The sequence below is a fragment of the Nuphar pumila genome, chromosome 7 (assembly GCF_984573655.1).
Source record: "Nuphar pumila chromosome 7, dmNupPumi1.hap1.1, whole genome shotgun sequence".
NCBI lineage: Eukaryota > Viridiplantae > Streptophyta > Magnoliopsida > Nymphaeales > Nymphaeaceae > Nuphar > Nuphar pumila.
This window is the reverse complement of record NC_143255.1, coordinates 103,126,687-103,144,815: the sequence shown is the minus strand read 5'-3', so window position 1 is coordinate 103,144,815 and position 18,129 is coordinate 103,126,687.

Here is an 18,129-nt window from a genome sequence, read left to right as displayed (position 1 = left end):
TGCAAACTCCGGATCTGACATGTCCTACTTCATAAGCTTTTAGTTTTATTAAGCGTAGGTGTGGACTCAATCCAAATCCAATAATAGAAAGTCCTATTACCAAGTCCAGATCCAGATTTATGAATTGGATCTGATCCTAATGTAAAATGGTTTTGTGCATCGCTCTTCAGGTTATAGTTCGGTAAAATACTATTTGTGCGTACTTATTTATAATCTGGACATGAACTGGATCCATCAGGACCCAATTCTGGGTCTCATACATGTGTATGAACTAACGAGTCTCTCCAAGTCCGACCAGTTTTCCTGCTTCTACTTGATCCATATCCAGGATGAATAATTCAAGATCGTCGTGGAGCAGATGAAATAGGATATGTTCACCTGCCTATGGAGCATGACCTCACCCAGAACCATGGTCCAGGCTGACCCTGGCCAAGTCCACTTCGGCTAGGGGTGTGGATCCGGACTAGGAATTTAAACAGGTTGGATTCGGGATGCATGTAACCTATACCAGATCCGACTAACTGCATGTATTTGGATTGGGGTATCCATTGATTCGGTTGTAAAATCCTAAGCCGAATTTAAATCCATTAATCATCATTAATCGGATTTGATTTCCTTTACCGAATCTAACTAATTAATCAAAGTCGGATATCAGATAACATTAGATCCGTTGACATCCCTAGTGTGGACCGCTTGGTTCAGCCATTGGGACTGACCTTTTGGTTTGGCAGGGTTGCAATTCACACCGTTGGATCTAGAATATCAGATGGATATGGACCGTGTCTGTTCATGTGATGCGATTCCTCCAGGCACCTGAAAAGCCGGTTCTGGATCTGATGGTCCAAATGATGGGCTCATCCAAGTTGCATCGTTTTTTCTAAATGGGACCTACCGATTTGGATGGTGGGTCCCACAGAAAAGTGTTCATGATAACCTCGGGCAATGTACAAACTGGTTCCCACGACATGTGATATGGGCTCATCTATCATTCACCCTAATTGATAAAGGTTTTGCTTCTCCTTTTTTGGACATAAGGTCTAAGTAGCTGGCCCCACCCAAGGTGTGTGGGGCCTATGAGATGAACATGGACTTGCATCCCATGAAGGGCCGATTCGGCCCTGGTAGCAGGGATGCCTCCTCCAATGCAACTACTACTTATTATTATTATTATTATTATTATTATTATTATTATTATTTACACCAAGAAACTGCTCACAGGATCATAGACCTAGCCGCGCTCTGGCTCTGTCTGCCATACATACAATCATTGTCTTGACAACATAAAACTCTGTGGGCTAATTAAACCCTTGCTGTCAGGGAGTTGCGCAAAGGGGTGATGCCCATGAGATTTGAACCTAGACCGTGCAACTACTTTTTTTTTTTGGTATAAAACGACATACTTATGCATGCATTAATAAGTTTAATTATCTCAAACATGTTTAATTAGTGTAACATATATACTTAAGATCATTTCTTGAGGAATCACAAGCCTTGTACCATCCAAATTGATATTGGATTTGAAAAATATTATTTCTTATTTCATTTTTATTATTGCTAAACTTGTTAGAGATAGACGTGCTCTAGCATTAACAGTTTCACCAAATGACAAACTTACATGTGCGGCTCAAGATAAGAAAAAAGATCAACTAGTTAAGAAAAGCAAGAATCCACAAAAAGGCAATAATCCTGAAAATCCTATTGTTAATAGATTTTCTAATATTATCATGATGTTGTTGTGCTGGTGCTGTTGACAATCTAGTTCAGCATCTTTAATTTGTTGGTCTGCACCTTTCTTTCAGCCTGCTGTGTTACCATCGTTGAATCAGAGACAATCATGTCTTCCTCATCGACACATAATAAGTGATTTGCAGGCTGTTTTACCAGCTCCTACAAGTCTGCAATATTTTTTTTGTAGACAAAACTTACCACAACAATTTTTTTTTTTGGGGGGGTGGGGGGGGGGGGAGTCTCCGAAAAATCTGAAAAGGTCAACCCTGATTATTTGACGTGGATGAAGAGTGATCAGTTGTTGCTCAACTGGATCATCTCTCTCTCTCTCTCTCTCTGAATTTATGAATGCTCACATTATTGGCCTTAAATCTTCATATGAAGTTTGGAACACTCTAAAAAATGTGTGGCATAATCTAGATCAAAGGTCATGTAGTTAAAAGAACAACTGGTAACCCTTAAGAAAGGTACTAAATCTGTTGATGAGTACCTTCAAAAAGCAATGGACGACATCAACTTTCTGGATTTCTGGACGATGTGAGTGACGTGGAGCTGATTATGCATGTCCTCAGAGGTCTTCCATCTGATTATGCTGCCTTCAAAATGTTCCTTGGAGTGCAGAATGATACTCTTACATTGGAACAACTTTACGACATGCATTGATGATGAACATGAGAAAATCGGACTCAATAATAATAGTCCAACAACAAATTTTACTCAACATCAACCATATGATAGAAATCAGCGAAACAATAAAAATTGAGGACAACAAAGAGGAAGGGGCAGATCTGAGGGGCGTTCAGATCAGCCTGATCGACAGAAGAATATTTGTTTGTCAATAATGTGACAAACCTGGACACTCTACACAACAAAGTTTTCAAATCTCCAGAAATATGCCGAAGAAAACGAGCAGTCCAATAAACTCTCCTCCACGTGCTTACAATGTCTCTAGAGACTTAAGGTATGGATTAAGAAAATTGGTACCCAGATTTAGGAGCAACACATCATATCATGCATGATCTGAACCCTCTCTCTATTCATTCACTGTATGAAGGGAAGGACTCTCTTAAAATAAGTGATGGATCAGGTTTGCACATTCATAACACTAGCTCTTCTTAATTTTATGTTATGATGTTAGATTTGCTCTTAAAAGATATTTTGCATGTCCCACACATTACTGGAAACCTTATTTTAGTAAACAAATTTACCCATGACAATAATGTGGTATTTGAATTTTACCATGAACGTTGTTGTGTAAAGGATTAGATATCCAAGAAAGAACTTCTTTCCTTTTAGGTGAAAGATCTACTATTGACAAATGGCACCAGAGACTTGGCCATCCTGCTGTGCGAGTTGTTCGTCAAATAGTTTAGTGTTTTGAGCTTCCTTCTTGTTTCAGTTTCACTTCTCATATATGTGATGCTTGTCAGAAAGGCAAAAGTCATGCATTATCTTTTGCTTCTTCATTGCATAAAGTTACTGAACCTTTAAAGTTGATTTATTCTGATGTGTGGGGACCTGCTCATGTTATTAGCATGGATCATATCGGTATTATATTTACTTTGTTGATGTGTTTTCACGATTTAATGGAAATATATGATATCTCATAAGTCTGATGTCATGGGGGTTTTTCAAACATTCAAGGCAAATGTTGAAAATGTTTTTAACAAGAAAATAAAAAAAATTCAAATAGATAGAGGAGAAGAATATCAAGCTCTTGATCCTTTTTTGAAGGCTTGTGGTATTGGACACAGAATGTCCTATCCTTGTACCCATGAATAGAGCGGTATTGCTGAATGCAAACACCATCATATTGTTGATATAGGTCTATGCTTGATGAATCAGGTTGAAATCTCCAAGAAATATTGGACCTATGCTTTTAACGTTGTGGTTTATCTAATAAATAGAGTTTTATCCTCTACTACTGGAAAAAAAATCAACTTTTGAAGTTTTGTTTAAGGAAAAACCATATTATAATTTTCTGAAGGTTTTGTGATATATCCACGCCTCAGACCATATTGTCAGGACAAGTTGGACTACAAATTTGAACATGTATTCATGGGTTATAGCAATGTTCATCATGGCTATCAATGCTTAGTTAAATCTTAGAACCCCAAAAAATTATAGTCTCACAACATGTGGTCTTTAATGAATCAGTTTTTCCTTTCAAACCCAAAGGCAATTTTGAAACTTTGGCCCAGGCTGCTCCTATGCCTATCATACATCCAAGCCCACCTCCGGATGAACCTCATATCCCACCCTAGTCAGTTGACATGACTAAGCCATCTACTTGGCCTACTTCCCCAGTGTCCTCTATGCTCTCTCCCCCTACGGCTCCAACTTCTCTCAATCGTCCTTCATCTGTACCGTCGTCACCTGACCCTCCAGCGTCCTTTGTATTATAGTTCGCTCCTTTCAGCAGCCCTCCACTTTTGCCTATGCTGGCTCGGCCTCGGTCACTACCTCCACTGAAATCTCTTTGTTCCCATCCTATGATTACACAGTCTCAGGATGGGACCTGCATTTCTGAAGTTTTTATTTCGGTTTCCCTACTCACCCAGTCTACTCAAGATCTTGAGCCCAAAACTTTTCGTCAAGCTCATCCACACCTCTACGGGTAGGATGCTATGGCTAAAGAATACCAAGCCCTATTGCAAAACAACACTTGGACTCTAGAACACCCTAACTATAATCAAAATATTGTTAGGTCCAAAAGGGTGTTCAAAGTTAAAAGGCGAGCTGATGGGTTTGTTGAACAGTATAAGGCCCGTCTTGTGGTGAAGGGGTATGATCAAGAGGAGGGTATGGATTATTTTGAAACATTCAGTCATGTTGTTAAGCCAACTACCATTCGTGTTATTCTCAATATTGTGGTTCATTATCAATGGTTTGTTAAACAACTTGAAGTACAAAATGCCTTCTTGGATGGTGATTTACATGAAGTGGTTTACATGAAAATACCTCAAGGTTTTGAGGACCCCACTCACCCTAATTATGTTTGTCCTCTACATAAAGCTCTATATGGCCTCAAGCATGCCCCTAGAGCATGGTTCTAGCGGCTTAGCAATGTTCTTCTTGACTTGGGTTTTGTTGGTTCTCACATAGACACTTCACTTTTCATTCTCAAGAAAGGCTCCTTGCTTGTTTTTCTTCTCATTTATGCAAATGACATCCTGGTGACTGACACTTATTCTCGGTACATCAATGGTCTAGTTCATACTCTTGGCACCGCTTTTGCAGTCAAGATCTTGGATCCCTGAATTTTTTTCCTTGGTCTAAAAGCAGTTTGGACTTTCGTTGGTCTACATCTCTCACAAAAGAAGTATGTGTTAGATCTCCTTCGTCGCGTAGATATGGTTGTAGCTAAACATGTTCGCACACCCTTACCCCTCACTCTATCCCTTTTTTCCAACACTCGGTCTACTTATCATAATCCAACACAGTACCGCAGCATGGTTTGAGCACTACAATATCTAACACTTACCCATCTGAACCTGGAGTATGCTCTCAATAAGGTTTGCCAATTTATGCATCGACCCACGACCTGGGCCACTGTCAAGAGAATTCTTCATTACGTGAAGCATACCATTCAGTACGACATTCTTATTCAACAAAGCTCTAGCCTCACTCTGCCTTCTCAGATGTTGATTGGGCTGGATGCCCTCATGATCGCAAATCCATAGGAGACTATGCGGTTTTTCTTGGTCTGAATATTGTCTCATGGAGCTCCAAAAAGCAGCAAACAGTTGCTTGCTTCAGTTCAGAAGCCAAGTATAAATTAGTTGCTAAGAATGCTACCAAGGTCATTTGAGTCTAGTTTTTGCTAAAAAAAATTGGCATTCATCAAGCCTCCTCTTGTTCTTTGGTGTGATAACGACAAAGCTGTTGGATGTAGGAAGAGGAGAGAAGGTAATTCAAATAAAGAAAACAGTTAGAGACCACTCCTTTATAGAGTATGTTTAGACTTTGATGATGTGGAATAGTCCTATATTGAAGAATCTCAAAATAGTTGTGGGCTTTATAACCTACATGGAGGTTCTAAAACTTGTTCCAAAGAACAAGGGAATGAGATGGCTACCACACGCGCGCCTGTCGTGCCGTGCCGGGCCTGGGTTCGGGTAATTGGCCCTTTAGGGCCATATCCATTCTAAGTTCAATGTTCTTTTTGTTCCGTATTATAGTTTTTATTTGGATTAAAATAAAGAGAAAAAGAAGAATGGATAACGGATCGATTCGTTGGATCATCACATCTATTCATAATGGGTAGCAGGCCTCTTCCACGTCTTTTGTAATCGTTCAGGGGTTATAAAAGGGCATGATTAGAGGGTTACCACAGACACAGGACGTGAAAAAGTTTCTCCTCTCTCTCTCTCTCTCTCTCTCTCTCTCTCGTGTTTCCTAGAAAGGGATTTTCTGCAACAGTGGTTCCGAGAGGTTGTCTTCGGAGAGCGATCTGTCGTCAGAGTGCACCGATTCGGATCGCTGAGGTTATTGTATCCTGGGAGAAGGACGCCAGACCCTTTTTGCACCGTATGTGGGGGCAAATATTCTCTAAGGAGAATATTTTCATACGCCTTAGCCTGTTACATAGTATTAACATGTTTGTATTGTTTTTATTATGTTTTATGCATATGTTTGGTCCTTTGTATTTGTCTAAATTTTGATATAATATGGAAATCGACATGTCTGCTTCATGTTTTCGTTTCGATCGACTGCTAATCATGTTTATTATGTTAATACTTATTTAGATTTTTATCATGATGTTGATTGCGAAACGATGTGATTGAGAACTTAATCTAACAGTCTTAGAGAATATTCTAAGCATGTCGATGTCATCTAGTTTTATACCAAAAGTAGACATGTCTGGTATGCTTGAAAAATTTGCCGATCAAAATTTCAAGTCTTGGTAACAACGTATGAAAATCTGGTTCACGACTATAGGCTTGATTTATGTTCTGGAATTCGAATGCCTTATTGTTTCTAAAACAGATCCTGATCATGGAAAGAGAAGGATGGTATATGCCATGGTTGCATTCTGTTGACTCTGTCCAACACTTTGTTCGATGTATACAGTTCTTCCTCTACTACTGCTAAAGCCTTATGAGATCAACTTGACAAAAAGTATAATACTAAAGACCATGGTCTTGAAAAGTACTCAGTTTCCAAGTTTATGAAGTACCAGATGGTTGAGGGCAAGTCAGTCACTGAACAAACACATGAGTTTCTATTATTGCTCCATAGTTTGGTTGAGGCAAATATGAAACTTCCTGAGAAGTTTCAAGTTATGACAATCGTGGGAAAATTTCCTAAGTCTTTAGTAAACTTTGGTATGTCTCTCAAGCACCGTAGAGGAAAGATCTCCCTGTATGATCTTATGGTAGTCATAGCCATTGAAGAAGAGCATAGGCGTCAGAAACAAGTTGTGATGCCCACTAAACAACATAAAGTCAATATGATGATCGGATCTTTTAAAAGCAACGACCAAAAATCTAAACCTGCAATGAAAAACCAATTCAAGCCCAAGGCCAAAATCCAAAAAAAGACAAAGAGCAAACTGTGCTGGAACTGTAGACAGGTTGGGCATTGGGCTAAGGAATGTTCTTCCAAGAAGGCCAAAGCTCATGGGACTACAGATGGTACTCCTCAAGTCAACATGGTGACTGAGGTCGTTGGTACCAGCACTGAGTATGTCTATGTTAACCCTTAAATCTATCTTGCTTATGAACCAACTGAGTGGCTAGTTGACATTGGAGCTAATGTGCACATATGTGTTGATAAGTCTGCATTTGTCTCTTACCAGGCCACTGAAGGTAGATCTGTGACTATTGGCAACTCCACTACTGCAAAGGTATTGGGAATTGAATGTGTGGATCTGAAGTTTCCTTCAGGACGAGTTCTTTCTCTACATAGAGTGCACCATGTGCCTGTAGTTAGAACAAACATTTTAAGTGGTTTATGTCTAATTAGAGAGGGTTATGAATTTAATTTTAAATGTAATAGAGTTGTTATTTTACATTCTGGAACCTTTATTGGTAAGGGGTATTTAGATGATGGTTTCTTTAAACTTTGTATTGAACATGTTTGCAGTAATAAATTAGAGAATAATGTTTCTTTTGATTCATTGTCTAGTGTTGCTTATAATATAGAATCATTTGACTTGTGGCATAATAGATTAGGTCATGTGAATTTTAATTTTGTAATATGCATGATGAACTTGAAGATGATTCCTGAGCATTTTATAGATAAAACTAAAAAATATGAAATTTGTGTGTAAGCAAAACAATATAGGAAACTATTTCATACAATTGTTAGAGATTCTAAAATATTGGATATGGTGCACACAGATATCTGTGAGTTTAATAGAGTGTTAACTAGAAATCATAAAAAGTATTTTATCACTTTTATAAATGATGGCTCTAAATACTGTTATGTGTATCTGCTAAAATCAAAAGATAAAGCTTTTGATAAGTTTCTTATTTTTAAGAATGAAGCAGAAACACAAACTAGTAAAAAACTTAAAAGATTGAGGTCCGATAGAGGGGGGAGAATATACCTCTAACAAACTTGATGAATATTGCAAATTTATTGGCATAGTTCATGAGTTTACTGCTCTATATTCTCCTCAATCTAATAGAATTATAGAAAGAAAGAATAGAACCCTAACTGACATGATAAATGCTCTACTTGGGAGTTCAGGATTACCTACCTATATGTGGGGGGATGCTCTGAATACGACTTGCCATATTCTAAATAAAGTTTTCCAGAAGCATAAGGATAGTAACCCATTTAAACTCTAGAGAAATAGAAAATCTGACTTAAAATACCTCAAAGTGTGGGGGTGCCTTGCAAAGGTACTTGTCCCATAGTACAACAGAAAGAAGTTGGGTCCTAAAACTGTAGATGTTGTCTTTTGGGGTTATGTAGAGAACAATTATGTCTATAAGTTCTTAGTAATTAAGTTTGAGATATCTGGCATAGATGTAAACTCTATTATTGAGTTTTAAGAAGCTATATTCTTTGAAGATGTATTTTTTATGAAAGTTGGTGTACCTCAGAATCTTTCTTCTTTAGATATACATTTAACTTCTGGTTCCATTCATAAACATGTGAAAAGGATGACAGATGTGGGGGTTGAGTCATCTTGTTCTTACTCTGAACCAATTGAGTCTAAGGAAGTGGTTGAACCAAGAAGGAGCAAGAGACCACTGATTACCAAGGATTTGGAAAGTAATTATATCGAGGATGATCCTCCCACTTTCCGTGATGCAATGGCTTCTCCTGAAGAAAGGCATTGGAAAGAAGTCATAAAGAGTGAAATGGAATCCATTGTCTCTAATGGCACTTGAGAACTGGTTGACCTCCCTCATGGTAGTTACACTATTGGGTGCAAATGAATCTTTAAGGAGTTAAAACTAAATGGATCCATTGATAAATACAATGCAAAACTGGTTGCCAAGGGGTTCAAACAAAAGAAGAGAATAGATTGACACCTATTCTCCGATTACTCGGATAACCACGATTAGAGTGCTTATTGTACTGGCCTCCATTTATGATCTCTCGGTCCATCAAATGGACGTGAAGACTGCCTTTTTACATAGTGATCTTGAAGAAGAGATCTATATGGATCAACCTAAGGGTTTTGTGGCTCCTGGTAATGAAAATAAAGTTTGTAGACTTGTTAAGTCATTATATAGACTAAAACAAGCCCTTAAACAATGGCATGAGAAGTTTGATAAAGTTATTTTATCATTTGGCTTTGTTGTCAATGAATCTGATAAATGTGTTTATTGAAAAGTTAAAAGTGATGCATGTATCATTTTATATATGTATGTAGATGATATTCTATTGTTTGGTTCCAATATGAGAATTGTGAATGGGACAAAGTCGTTTCTTAGTAGTAAATTTGATATGAAGGATATGAGTATTGCAAATGTGTTCTTAGGCTTAAAGTTGACTCATTCAGCTGAGGGGATGGCTATTTCTCAATCTCACTTTATTGAGAAAGTACTTGAGAAATTTGACCATAACCAAGAAAGATATGTAGAAACTTCATATGACCCTTCTACTCCTCTTTATAAGAATACGACTGGTGTTCATGTGTCTCAATTAAGGTATTATCAGATTATTAAAAGTTTGATGTATCTTGCAAATTACACGAAACTGGATATTTCGTTCTCGGTAACAAAATTAAGTAGATACATAAGTTGTCCAAATCACACTCATTGGAAGGCATTAGATATGGTACTTAGATACCTGAAAGAAACTATTTTCTTAAGTTTGCATTATAAGAGATTTTATGTCGTACACTACAAGAAAAATGTTAATTAGCGACGGAAATTTGCGACGGATTTTTTCCGTCGCAAATTAGCGACGGATTAGCTAGAGAAAACTTTCTTCATGAAACCGTCGCTAAGTAGCGACGGATTAGCGATGAAAGTTTTCTCTAGCTAATCCGTCGCTAATTAGCGACGGATTAACGACAACAATTGTTTCGTCGCTCATTCTCAATACCGAAAAAACATTTTAGCGAGGGATTTAGCGACGGAATTTTTCCGTCGCTAAATCCCTCGCTAATTTTCGATTTAAACCGAGCGCGAAATTTTCCCTCTCTCCCTTTCGAAATTTAAATCGATCACACTCGATTTAAATCGATCGCACTCGATCTCTTTCTTTATTATTATTATTCAACAGATCGCTTTCCTTTTTGTGAAGTGAACGAGGGCGGACTCATCGGCGTGTTGCATTCAACGAAGCAGGCCGCGGTGTTGAAAAGCAGGAAAGGGAAGGAAATCATGCTTGACGCCCACGAGCTTCTCCATGAGCTCAACACCACGCAAAATCGCCTCGTCACGACCGAGGCCCATCTCTCCGAGGTGCAGAACCAGCTTCACTCCTCCAACACCCTCCTCGAGAACCTGCTCACGGAGCTGGCTCGGCTGAAGGAGTCGCTGCCGGAACGGGGGAGCAATAGCGGCCAGAACGACCCCGTGGTCTTTGAACAATATGATGGTGCCAAGACAGATCACCTGGCTGGTTGGGGCCCCGATGTCCCCGACGAGGTGAGGAACGTGGTGGTTCCGCAGAAGCTGCCGCTGGGTTTCTCGCCCACCTTCGGCTCCGAGGAGATCTACCCACCGGTGGGTCACGCCTGCCGACGGTTCCAGGAGGAGCTGAAGCAGTACATGTCGTACGACATCGGGGGGACGTGCCCGGCGGACGACATCTTTGCGCAGCGGCTGATGATCAAGGGGTGCGAGCCCTTGCCCCCGAAGGCGGTGCCACGCAAGGTCTGCCTTCGGCGTCGTCGTCCTCCGGTTCACGGAGGACGACGACGCTGGTTCACAGAGGACGACGATGCCTGTCGGGTGCGGTATAAGTCCGGCTTATTGCTGCCGGAATACCGCCCGACAGGGATCATTTTTTTTATTTTTTTTTAAATTTAGCGACGGATAATGTCCGTCGCTAATATGTCGCAAATTAGCGACGGAATTAACAACAAATAAGTTTTTTCGCTAATTAGCGAGCAAAAATTCGCGATGGCCTCTATCCATCGCTAATCCGTCGCTAATCCGTAGCTAAACTGTTTAGCGACGGCTTAGCGATGGATTAACGATGGATATAAGCCGTCGCTAATCCATGATTTTCTTGTAGTGGTACTTGTGTTTCCCAGAAAGGGGTTTTTTGCAACAACGGTTCTAAGAGGTTGTCTTCGGAGGGTGATCTGACGTCGGAGTGCACCGATCCGGATCGCTGAGGTTATTGTATCCTGAGGAAATGACGTTGAACCCTTTTTGCAACGTATATGGGGGTGAATCTTCTCTAAGGGGAGTATTTTTATACGCTTTAACCTGTTACATAGTATTAACATGTTTGTATTGTTTTTATTATGTTCTATGCATCTGTTTGGTCCTTTGTATTTGTCTGAATTTTGGTATAATATGAAAATCGACATGTCTGCTCCTTGCTTTCATTTCGATTGAATGTTAATCATGTTTATTATGTTAATACCTATTCGGATTTTTATCATGATGTTGATTGTGAAATGATGTGATTGAGAAATTAATCTAACAAGAGCAACCTATTTGGCTGAACCAATGGAGTAAACATGTTGAAATTGATATACATTTTGTACATGGCCGTGTGGCCAAAAATCAACTTGTTGTCAAGCATATTCCTTCCCAAGACCAGCTTCCTGACATCTTCACTAAACCACTGCCTACGACTCAGTTTGATCTTTTCGTTCCAAACTCTATGTCTCTCCCGACCCATTCAGTTTACAGGGGGATGTTAGAGATAGACGTGCTCTAGCCTTAACAGTTTCACTAAATGATTCGTATGGCAAACTTATCTGCTCACGATAAGAAAGAAGATCCACCAGATAAGGAAAGCAAGAATCCAAAGGCAATAATCCTGGAAATCCTTTTGTCAACAGATTTTCTAATGTTACCATGATTTTAAGCGACTCTTACAAAAATGTAGAGAAGAGGTTTCCGCTATCTTGTAAATGAATATAAAATATAGTGGGCAACTCACAGTGAATTGGTATAGAGAGCTATGAGAATCGCGGATGTAGGTGATCTCCCACCGAACCAGGTTAAAGTATTTTTTTTGTTGCTTGTGGTTTCCTGTGTTTTTTCATGCTTTGTCAAAACTAGGTGTTACCATTTATTATATTCTATTTTAATCAAATTAGCCAAGCATAAACCTGACATAATCAGCATAAACTCCTTAATTAGTGCACATCCACGAATCAATGCAGAATTTGATCAAAGAAATTTGTAGGAATACAAAAAAAATCAAGCAAATAGGATTCCTTATAAAAAAAATCTAGGTACTTTTCTTGCATTTTTGTTAGGTCCACAAGATGGTTGTGAATAGAAAGCATTTAAGAATATCGCTTGCTTGGTTCTTTTGAAGGAAAGATAAATCATAATAATAATAAAATAATAATAATAATAATAATAATAATATTAATATTAATAATAGCTCAGATTTATCAAGACAAATCATTTTAGGCCGTGAGGACTCCGTTCATCTTGTAAGAGCGATTCTTGAATGTCACCAAGTTGATGGGACATCGTGAGTTCAAACCGATGGATTCACATACTTTGCCTCCAATAAACTCGGTATGTGGTGCAGATTTCCTGGAGTATAGAAAAACAAGACACTTTTGGTACATCATATTCACAGTAAGTGAAGTTACAGTGAGCCCACAGAGTTTTACACTGTCAGGCACAGTCGGCACGAATAGGTCTCTGTTCTTGGGGGTGGTTTCTTCATGTAAATAAAAAAAAAAAAGTGAAGTTATTGGTTAGCTGGTTTAGGTGCAGCCCATGTCATGTTTGATGAATCGCTAGCCCTTTTTTTTGTTATTAAAGCTTCTATCTTGTGTTTCACCTCTGTCTATCACATCAGCATATCTTTTGTATCTGTAAGATTATATTTTAAGCATCACAACTGTTGGGAGGATCACATTTTTGCAGCCTTGCTTCTGTGGTACCCTTTTCTTGACGTTGGTTGTTGCATGTGGACTTATACAAAGTGACTTTACAGTGTAACAGTTGATGAATGATGCTCACCAAAGAAAGAAGGCAAGGCTGGTGCAATTATAAAACTTGTCCTTGCTTGGAAGCTATGGCAATGAGAAGTTGATTTGGACAGGCATGTTTAGACATGGACCACTAAGGAATGTGAACCGAACCTCTCTAGTAGGGATGTCAATGAGCTGGATTTTATTCAATATCCAACCGATTTCGATTCCGTTTAGTTACATTTGGTAAGCCAAAACCATATCTGGTCATAATTGGATGCGGATATGGTTCTGATTTTTTTTGCAAAAGAATCCAGCAAAAATCCAAATTTGACAAATATCTGAATCTGTTTACACGTAGAAAAAGCAGATCTAGTATGAGCTTTTCACCATCCCAGTCTGAACCGTTTACATTTCTACTCTTTAGTTAAGATGGTGCTGCTCTATTGACCAATTATCACATGAGAACACTAACAAACAGTGTTGTGAAAAGCGTTGAGGCATAGCAAAGTGCTCCACCAAAAACCGAGGCGAGGCGTAAGCCTCGAGGCATAAAGGGTAAGCCTCAAATATTTTTTTTGAAAATTTAAAAAAAAATATCTAGAAATATAAATAAATAAAGAAATGCTTTATTGATAAAATAACAACCAATAAAAAATAGAAAATCTCAAATAAGTACTAAAAAATATGACATTAACATATAAAAGTAACTAAAAACTGATTACATAACTGAAAAATATATGAGATTAACAAAAAAAAGTCAAAATATACTAAGAAACTGATTACATAATAACTGAAATAACTGGAAAATATATGAGATTAACCTACAAAAGTTAAAATATATGAGATTGTTCTAAAAAATATAAGATTAACATATAAAAGTAACTAAAAAAATGATTACATAACTGGAAAATATATGAGATTAACCAACAAAAGTTAAAATATATTAAGAAACTAATTACATAACTGAAATAACTGAAAAATAAAAGTTAAAGTATAGTAATATACTAAGAAACTGATTACATAACTGAAATAACTGGAAAATATATGAGATTAACCTACAAAAATCTTGTCGATCATGTCTCAGAAATCTTGTTGTAAAAATAAATAAACAAAAAAAAATTTTGCTCCTCAAGCTTGCGCCTTGAGGCACATATGGCCACGCCTCAAGGCGAGGCATACCTTTTGCGCCTCAAGGCACATTTTTTATAACACTGCTAACAAATATGCTTGAAATAAAAAATGTTAATCAAGTATAATGTTATAATCTGGCAGCACATGAAATGGGACCCTGTTTATGAACTCCAGCAGCTCTTTAGGACTGCATGAGTTCATAAACTTGGTTAATTTTCAAGCCAGAATACAGAATTTCCTAGATCTTTGAATTTCTTATTGCCAACAGGTTTGGAAATCTAGATGTTCTATGTTCTTGTGTAAGGAAACATGAAAATACATAAAATCCAGAGGTTTAATATTCTTATGGGGTTTAAATAATTTTTAAATATTTATTGTTATTTATTTATTTATTCACATGTCATCTGATGATAAAAAATTGACTGATTCCAATCAAATCTGTTTGATTCTGAATGAGCTAATTCTCTGAATCGCTTTCAAAATCGATTCCGACAACATTGGGAGTCAGGCCCATGAGCCACTTCTCTAGGAAGGTTTCTTGTGATTAAAAAATAAAAACAAGTATTGCTCTTTTGAACAACTTTTTTTGTGTATTGTCAAGTTATTGGTGATTTAGTGGGTCGTTCCAGCCAGCTTGGGCAGGAGAACTTGATCTTTTCTGGTTGGCTGTCATTTTGCTCATCTTATTTGATTTATCCAGCTATTTTTACAATGAAATGTTACCCTCCTATAAGAAACCAATTTCTCAAGGAAAATTTATTTGCTAGAATACAAAAGTCCATTGGAAAAAGAAGTTCCCACGATCTTTGCTATCTTCCTGCAAAACTTGCAGTTTTTCTTCTTTTTTCTTTTTTTTAAGACCTTGAACATTTTGGTTGGTTCCCTGACTACCCTCGTGCTGTTTGCTTGATAATCTTCCGTTTTCATTTGGACTAGTTCTTTTTTTTTCGACAGAGAAAGTGGGGGTTAGGCAGATCCCTACCAGTTATACAATGAGGTTCGAACTTGCAACGTCCCAACACAAGGTGACGTGCACTAACAGATCATGCCAGACAAGCAGAGCCCTCCGTTATTTGGACTAATTCTTCAACCTATAAATTTTGTGAATTTTGGTTTTTCAATCATGCAAATGACAAAATTCACCAATAGTTTTTTTGATATTAACACGAATAAACCGCCCCCAGGATCAGAGACCTCCTGCCGTAATTGGGATCGCTGTCCTGGTAGGTAAACTTCGTGGAATTACCCCTTGGTCCCAGGGAGTTACCACACGCTAGGGGTGGCAATCGGGTCGGGTCGGTGGGTCAGCATACCTCAACACGACCGGTTTATTAAACGGGTCGACTGTGGCAAACACGAACCCAACCCATTTATTAAACGGGTAACCCGACACAACACGGTTAACCCGTTTAATAAGCGGGTCAGGTAAACGGGTTAGCGCGTCGGGTTTGGGTAAACGGGTTGACGGGTTGGGTTCGAGTAAACGGGTTGGCGGGTCGGGTTCGGGTTGACGGGTTGGGTTCGAGTAAACGAGTTGACCCGCCCGCCTAACCCGTTTATTAAACGGGTCAGCTGGGTTGGCATACCCCTAACACAAACCCGACCCGTTTAATAAATGGGTTAGGTGGGTTGACCCGTTTAAGCCAAACCCGAACCCGGCTAAGAAGCGGGTTGGCGGGTCGTGTCAGATTTTGCCATCCCTACGACACATTTCGGCTTGCCCAAGGAGTAATGCCCATGAAATTTGAACCTAAACCGCCCACCTAGCGGCCTAGGCCCCCATCCCACTAGGCCAAACCTTCTTTTGGGGTACAAAAATTCACCAATATGCATCAAGCATCATCCTCCTGCAGATGCACGCGAGGATTCTTCCACCAGATTAAGAGATCCACTAAGGTGCTGACATGATGCTATGATATGCTTTGTTGGTCATTGCTTATTTGATGTAAATAGGAAAGCTGATTAGCTACGCATAATAATAGAGAAAGGATATGCATGATGATAGAAAACATAAGACCATTGACCAAGCTGCATTATTTTTTAAAATAACGTGTTTTTCTGTTTGCTGGCACTGGTTTTATTCACCCAGGTTCTTATCAAGACCATTGTCCCTTATCATATTGACACAGCCATTTGGGGTGCGTGTCATGGGTGACACGAGTCGGACACAGGGAGTTGGATGCTTGGTCAGGTGCATTTTGAAAGCACTCCGTTCTGTAATTTACATATAGGATCCTAATGTATGGTGAATTTTAAAAAAGTCAACTTCACTTTGTCACAAATTGCATGGTTGACCACTTTTCATACTTTTACCCTCTGAAGATACTTACGAACCTTGATGTAAATGTCACTGATTTTTATTACAGATACCATAACTAGCTGCAAACTAGAAAATATAACAAACATGACCATTTTACTGTTTTTTGACAGTTTTGCCCTTCTATTTTGTTGGTAATCATGGTGCCTAATTTTTTTTAGGAGATAACTTACATGGTGCCTGATTTTTTGATGCGATACTTGCATGGTGCCTGAATTTTTTGTCATACTTGCATGGTGCCTAACTTTTTAGGCCACAACTTAGACAAGTGGTTTGATTAAGGCGTCTAACTTTTTAAGCAACAAAGGGTAAATGGTCATGAAAAAAAAAATCAAGTGACTAGATTTGATATATTTTGAGTAGTGAATTGGCCATGTTTGACGTTTTTCAATTGCATATGCAAGACATTATTGTTTACATTAAGCACCTCATCTTATAGGCGTCGAAAATAAGATCAAAGTTAAGTGCTAAATGTAAGATAACAACTATTATTAGTACATGGTTTGAATACAGTAGCTGGATTGGAAGCGTCCAATTAGTTTAAGCAGAGGATCTTGGCTTCCAGCCTCTCAGCTTTCTTATCAAAAAATAAATAAATAATACAGCTCTACACTGAAGAAGGGGGTGTTCTTATATTAAATTTGGGTGCCGCTTTCATTCTAGTCATGGGTGGAGGATATAGGTTGTTTAAGAGAAGAGAATTGTTGCTTCCTTCTAGTGACGTCTCTTTTTTTATCGTAAAAACCCCTTAACCAGCAGATATCTCTTATATTTTGTGTGACACAAACGCACCCTTAAGGCACGTTTGGAAGCGAGAAAGATGTAGGAAAAGTGATGCAAAATGGAAAAATCCATACAGATTTTTTGACCCTTAGACTTTTTTCGCAGAGAGTTTTTTCTAAAAAGTACACTTTTTGATAGGAAACATTCTTACATGGAGGGGTGGAGGAATGTTTCCTACAAAGAGAACATTTATTTTTACACTCCACCATCCATCTCACCATCACCATCCTCTTTCTCATTTTTTTTTACATTTTCCACTCTGTTTTTCTCATGCTACACAAACAACTGAAAAACTTTCTATTGAAAAATTCTCATATAAAAAACTCTCATAGGCAATACTTTCTTTTCCTATGAGAGGTTTTCTCTCTTTCAAACGTGCCCTTAGTCTATAAGTATAAGCTCTATTTCAAAACCAGTGCACGGACAGGTGATGGGATTGAGGAAGAAAATGAGTGATGAATCGGGAATTGTCAACTACAACCTTATGATGATGTAGTTGAAGATACCCCATCTTCACTCTCAACGCCATTCTTAGCTTCCAAAACAGGGTTCCCAAACACCCGCAGGGGTAAGCGGTATTGATTAAAATCTCATTTTATTCCATCTCCGGCACCCAAACAGCGCCTTAGATGCTTCC